The 5,975-nt window shown below is 37.9% G+C and overlaps 1 protein-coding gene across 5 annotated transcripts in view; it reads left to right on the plus strand.

Moving 5' to 3' along the window:
- Positions 1-1,675, plus strand: part of LOC149776085 (uncharacterized) — a 53,295-nt gene extending 51,620 nt beyond the window's left edge. For all 5 annotated transcript variants that reach the window (XM_089942366.1, XM_089942367.1, XM_089942371.1 and 2 more), the window contains one exon: positions 1-1,675. This exon is cut by the window's left edge and continues 1,681 nt beyond it. The gene's annotated coding sequence lies outside the window, so the exon portion shown is untranslated.
- Positions 1,676-5,975: the final 4,300 nt, after the last annotated feature.

The following is a 5,975-nucleotide window of genomic DNA, read 5'->3' on the forward strand; positions in this document are numbered from 1 at the left end:
ACCTCCGAGTTTAACCTGTAGTAGTATGCAAATAGTACATACGTCTTAAAATATGTTTAGGCATGTTGCACTGTTGATTGACATCAATGATGATCAGCCATCTATCATGTAAATATGTATTAGGTATGCAAAATGGTAAATGACAATTCAACAAACTCCACATATCTTACACCAGATGTCAGAAAACTGATCTTTATCCCACGTTCTGACGAACCGTTAGTCAGTCTTGTCGCGGGCACTGTAGGAACCGTTAGCCAGTCTTGTCGCGGGCAATGTAGGAAGCGTTAGCCAGCCTTGTCGCGGGCAATGTAGGAACCGTTAGCCAGTCTTGTCGCGGGCAATGTAGGAACCGTTAGCCAGTCTTGTCGCGGGCAATGTAGGAACCGTTAGCCAGTCTTGTCGAGGGCAATTTGGGAACCGTTACATAAATGGACGTGATGTGCTTAGCTTATCTAAGAAGAGGTATGACTCCCTACTGGTTAGAAACCTGGACAGCTTGCACTGTATAACATGTATACATTCGATGCTTAATAACTTCGTTATATTGTATCCAAATTCCGTAAATTTTTCACGATCTACTGAAAATGTGTCGAATAAAGCTATAACCTTTCCAACGCAACAGAAAGTTCGGTGTTAATGAAAAGGGTCAGCTAATTATTGGTTGCGGTTATAATGGTTCTTGCGATTCTTCTATTTACCTCTTTATTCTGACGAGAATGCTAAACAACCCACTGTTAGCATAGAAATTAAAAATGGACTTTTTTCATCCTGAAAATGAAAATCGGTACGACAGATGGAATACACTGCAGTCAGCTGTGAAAATTTCATGAAAATTGGAGAAAAAAAATTCAGTCATAAATATCTGAGATTGTATAAGTGATAGAAACAAAATTTCCTAAGTGACAGACTTAGTTGGACAAATTGGTCTCCAGTGATATAGGTATAACTTCCAAAATACAATCAGGGTACTGTTTACACGTGTCTAGAGTGATTAGATCTGCCAGCGGGTCATTGGAATGAACGTTGTGCCATAGTTGATTTACTAATGCCACGCCCAGTAGAGAGATCAAATGAAGAACAATTTGTAAGGAAATCATTTCAGCGACAACAAAACAAAATTTAGAAAAAGAACCAACCAGCATTGAGCAAGTGCCTTTCTGAAAATGGATGCCCTGATAGTTCGAATGACAGAGTTTAAGTACCTTTAGAGTCTGGTATTACTAGTTTGTCTTGTACTGATTAATCGCCTATAGGATTATGTGATTAACATGAACACTATATATATATTTATGGTTGGACTTGTATATTTAATACTTTCCATGACTAAATCTTATTTGGCCTGATTACTGGAATACCTCAAATTTGTACGTACGTAATGTAATTTTCCTCAAACAAATACATTACAGTGTATATAACTCTTGTACAGATATCGTGATCAATATTTTTTCCAATGTGCCAAAGTATCAACTTGTACTTTAATTGAACTGCGATAATATTCAGTAAATGTATCTGTGATATGTAAATAAAATTATCGTATGTATATGCTAAAATAAATTACTGTATCGTGTTTAAAGACTAAAACATTTTACTGTATATTCCGTCCTTTGATTTGACATTACTGTATATTCCGTCCTTTGATTTGACATTACTGTAAATAAAGCACTTTCAAAAACTATGCTGCGCTCTGTACTTCTTCATGGAACTTAGAAGAGAGAATGTAAATGGCGTCTAGCGTAAGTACGAAACAGACATGTTATATGTGATATAATGAATACCAATAACATGAATGCTATATGCCGTGTAATGTATATCAACTAATATACATAGTATATGCCGGGTAATGTATACCAACTACCGTACATGTTATATGCGATGTAATTTATGTATACCAACTAACATTCATGTTATATGCCATGTAATGTATAAAACTAACATACATGTTATGTGTCATTTAATGTATACATGTTGTTGTTGTTATTGTGGGCTTAATGCCATTTTTTCAGCATATGACAGGTTATACATGGCGGCCAGTATAACTGGTGGAGGAAGAACCCGGAAAAACCTCGAGTAGAGCCACCAATCCAGGGGAAGCTACTGGTAAGCCTTCTCACCTACCCACACAGGCCGAGCCTGAGACACAAGCCTACGCCGACAGATTTCATTGTTTTTGTGTGACTTATATTTTTAACAATTTTTGTCATATAGCAACGATGTATGCAGTGTGGCACTTTATGGTGATGTCTAGCACTGGGGCAGCATACCACAGACATGTAGCATCATTTCCCACCCAGTCACATTATCCTGACACTACGCCGACCAGTCCTAACACTAGCTTCTCAATGCTGAGCTCCAAGCGCGGCAGCAGTTAGTACCAAGTCTTTTGTATACCTCGGCATGGATTCGAACCCGTGTGTATGTATGTATGTATGTATGTATGTATGTATGTATGTATGTATGTATGTATGTATGTTAGAGCTGGATATTTTCAATAGTTTTGTACCGAGGTATACTATTGTATTTCTGAACGTACCGCGATACATAACACGGTATACACTCAATTATAATGGGGACAAACAATTTAACGTTTTGGGGCAGGGGCTTGACACTTTCAAAAATATCGTTTCTCAATAGATGGAAAATATCCTCCTCTGATTTATTGGAAAATAACACCATATTATATATATTATATTATTTTGAGAAAACAAATCAAATAAGTATCCTCAAAGAAAAGAAAAGACAAATATTTCAGCACAACAAAATCGCAGCCACCACCCCCACCACCCGGAAAATTAAATGGTCACTACCTATAGTAGATGAATTTACTATGTATACGTTCAGTTGTTGTTGTTGTTGTTTTGGGGCTTAACGCCATTTTTCAGCACACGATAGGCTATACATGGCGGCCAGTATTAATGGTGGAGGAAGAACCCGGGAAAACCCCGGAAAGAACCACCGACCCACGAGAAGCTACTGGCAAGCTTTCTCACATACCCACATTGGCTCAATCCCAGACTCGAACCGCCGCAGACAGAGGTGAGATGGCAGTGATCCGTAACGGAGAGCGCTTTAGACCACTCGCCACTCGGGGCCCCAATACGTTCAGTATTGTATGGTATAGAGTAACACAGTATACAAGCTTGTTGAATTGGAAGTAGACACAATGAGACATGTTATGAATATTTCATTTATATTGTGTGTTTAACTTTTGTCCTTGGATGTAAGCTGTAAACAACATGTTTACATAACTATTTTTTTTCCATGACGAAAAGTTGTGAATAACATCTTTACGTAAGAGTTCAACGTCAGTCTTGTTTTCTGTAAGACTAGATCTTTCCGTTGGAAATCTTCACATTCTGTTACATTATAGGTCAAATGAAAATGTGTATAAATAGGCATTTGATAAATAAATAATTTATTATTGTTCTTTATCTATCTGTGAGAATCCATGATCAAGGTTTACCGTTGTGTTGTTGACATGAGATAAAATTCAAGGGGAATTATTTATTTAAAATATTCATAGGAATTACCAAATTGCTCAATGACTTTTGAATTATTGTCAACTCAGTCAAAGACAATCTGGATGGCATCATTGTTGTACGTCATGACATTCAAGACTATTCGAATTCAAACGGAACATGCTATAAGTTTGGACTTGCGATAGGACAGTTATGATTATTTGAGACTAATTCACAATGCTGTAAGTGTCTCTTAAATTTCCACCTTGTATTGTAAAGAAATAAATGTCTTGTGATTTTACTTTAAAATGTCATGGTTAGGGTTGGTTTTACATTCTTCTGTTACATAATTTAAGACCTAGACTAGTTACACACAGTAAACAAGTTGATACTGGTTGAGTTGGGGGGTGGGGGGGGGGTGGGGGGGTGGACACAGTGACACAATAGACAGGTTGAAGATGCAATGACACAGGAAACAAGTTGATACCGGTTGAGTTGGAGTGTGTAGACACAGTGACACAATATACAAGTTGTAGATGCAATGATACAGAGATAAGCTGATACTTGTTGAGTTGGGAGAAGATGGAACGACACAGTAGATAAGCTGATACTTGTTGAGTTGGGAGTAGACACAGTGACAACGTGTACACATTGACACTTTTTTAGTTGGGAGTAGACACAGTGACACCGTGTACACATTTACACTTTCTGAGTTGGGCGTATACACAGTGACAACGTGTACACATTGACACTTTTTGAGTTGGGAGTAGACACAGTGACACCGTGTACACATTGACACTTTTGAGTTGGGAGTAGACACAGTGACACCGTGTACTTATTGACACTTTTTGAGCTGGAGTAGCGGAAGAAATGGACAGTATGTTAGTAAAGTATGTCTTCTGGTCACTGACATTGTTTAAATTGATACAACTTTAATGAACTCAATACAAATTCAAATCAGTTTTAATTCTGTCCTGAAAAGAATCGCTACATGGTGATTTGATCGTGTCATTGTCTTATTTCGATAACAAAAAATGTCTGTTTCCAAATACAAATAAAAATACAAATACCTCTAAATTAATGCCACAGTCCAGACTGAGAAAAAGTGGTGCTAATTGGGAGGTGGTCTGATTTCGGAGAATAAGTTGGGTCTTTTGCTTAGTACGTGGGACCAAACAACGGTGGTTGCTACTGAAGATTGATGGGTTTTTTTTTCTGGGAGAGAGTGTTGTTCTTGTTGCTACTTCTGCTGCTGGGGAAAATGATGATGATAATAATATTGGTCTGTCTTGACTACTTCATCAGCATTAGCTATGTGCATCGTTTCTTTATTCGAACTGTGTCTACATTCGAAAAGAGACACGAAGAATTAATTCCAAATCATGCAGTTACAACAAGTAACCATTTCTCTTGTTGCTGATCTTCGTCTCCTTCTCTCCTATTTCTTTCCCATCCTGCTCGAAATTCACATCCTTAACAGTCGAGTCTACATCAGTAAGTAATGCAGATTCGTGTATTGGGATTTGCATATTCCTGTATTGGGATTTGCAAAAACAAAGAAAAGCACTTAAATAGGACGATGATGAATCAAGCAAGTTTGACCGTACCTCTGCTGATATGAACACCAATCACTTCTTTAAAAGGTGAAGAATTTTTCTAGAAGACCATATGAAAACGATACCCTCATCAACTCTCTCTCTCTCTCTCTCTCTCTCTCTCTCAGTGTGTGTGTGTGTGTGTGTGTGTTTGACACATAAATATCAGAATGAAGAAAACAGGAATTATTTGAGGATATGATATGGTGAATACCACGCACAAATGTTCTTAACCAGTTCAGTCTGTCACGTCTGCCTATCCATCTCATAACTCGCAAAATGCACAAATCTGCCTCGTACCCGCAAAAATGACAAAATGAAAATGAGAAGGAAAAACAAGCCGTGAGATTATATCTCTATGTTATGCGTTGGTCGTCGGGTCAGACGAAACAGTTTTTGACTAAACGGAAATCATTTTGTACATGCCTGTGATTCTGCAAGTTTCTTCCGTTTATTTCATTGTATCTGAAAAACAAATGTGCTAGTATACTATGAAGACTTGGTGCTGGTATTTTTCATGAAATAATGAAAGGTCCCATATATGAATATATAATGCATCAACATTCAAATAATGAGAGGTCCCATATATGAATACACAATAAATCAACAAGCAAAATATAATGGGAGGTCCTACATACGAATATACAAAGCAAAGACTCTTATAATGAGAGGTCACATCTATGAATATACAATGCATCAAATCTCAAACAACGAGAGTTCGAATGTATGAAGGACCGTTCCGGTGGTATACGTGGTATACACTTCGGATGAAGGAGGTCGCGGGTTCGTGCCACCGCCGAGTCATACCAAAGACTTATAAAAATGGTGGTATCAGTTGCCTCTCGTTGCGCTCAGCATTAAGAGGTTAGTGTTATGACTGGTCTGCCTGGTGTCAGGATAATGTGACTGGGCGGGACATGATGCT

This window comes from Sinohyriopsis cumingii, chromosome 18, assembly GCF_028554795.1.
Source record: "Sinohyriopsis cumingii isolate HCF-2022 chromosome 18, ASM2855479v2, whole genome shotgun sequence".
Lineage (NCBI taxonomy): Eukaryota > Metazoa > Mollusca > Bivalvia > Unionida > Unionidae > Sinohyriopsis > Sinohyriopsis cumingii.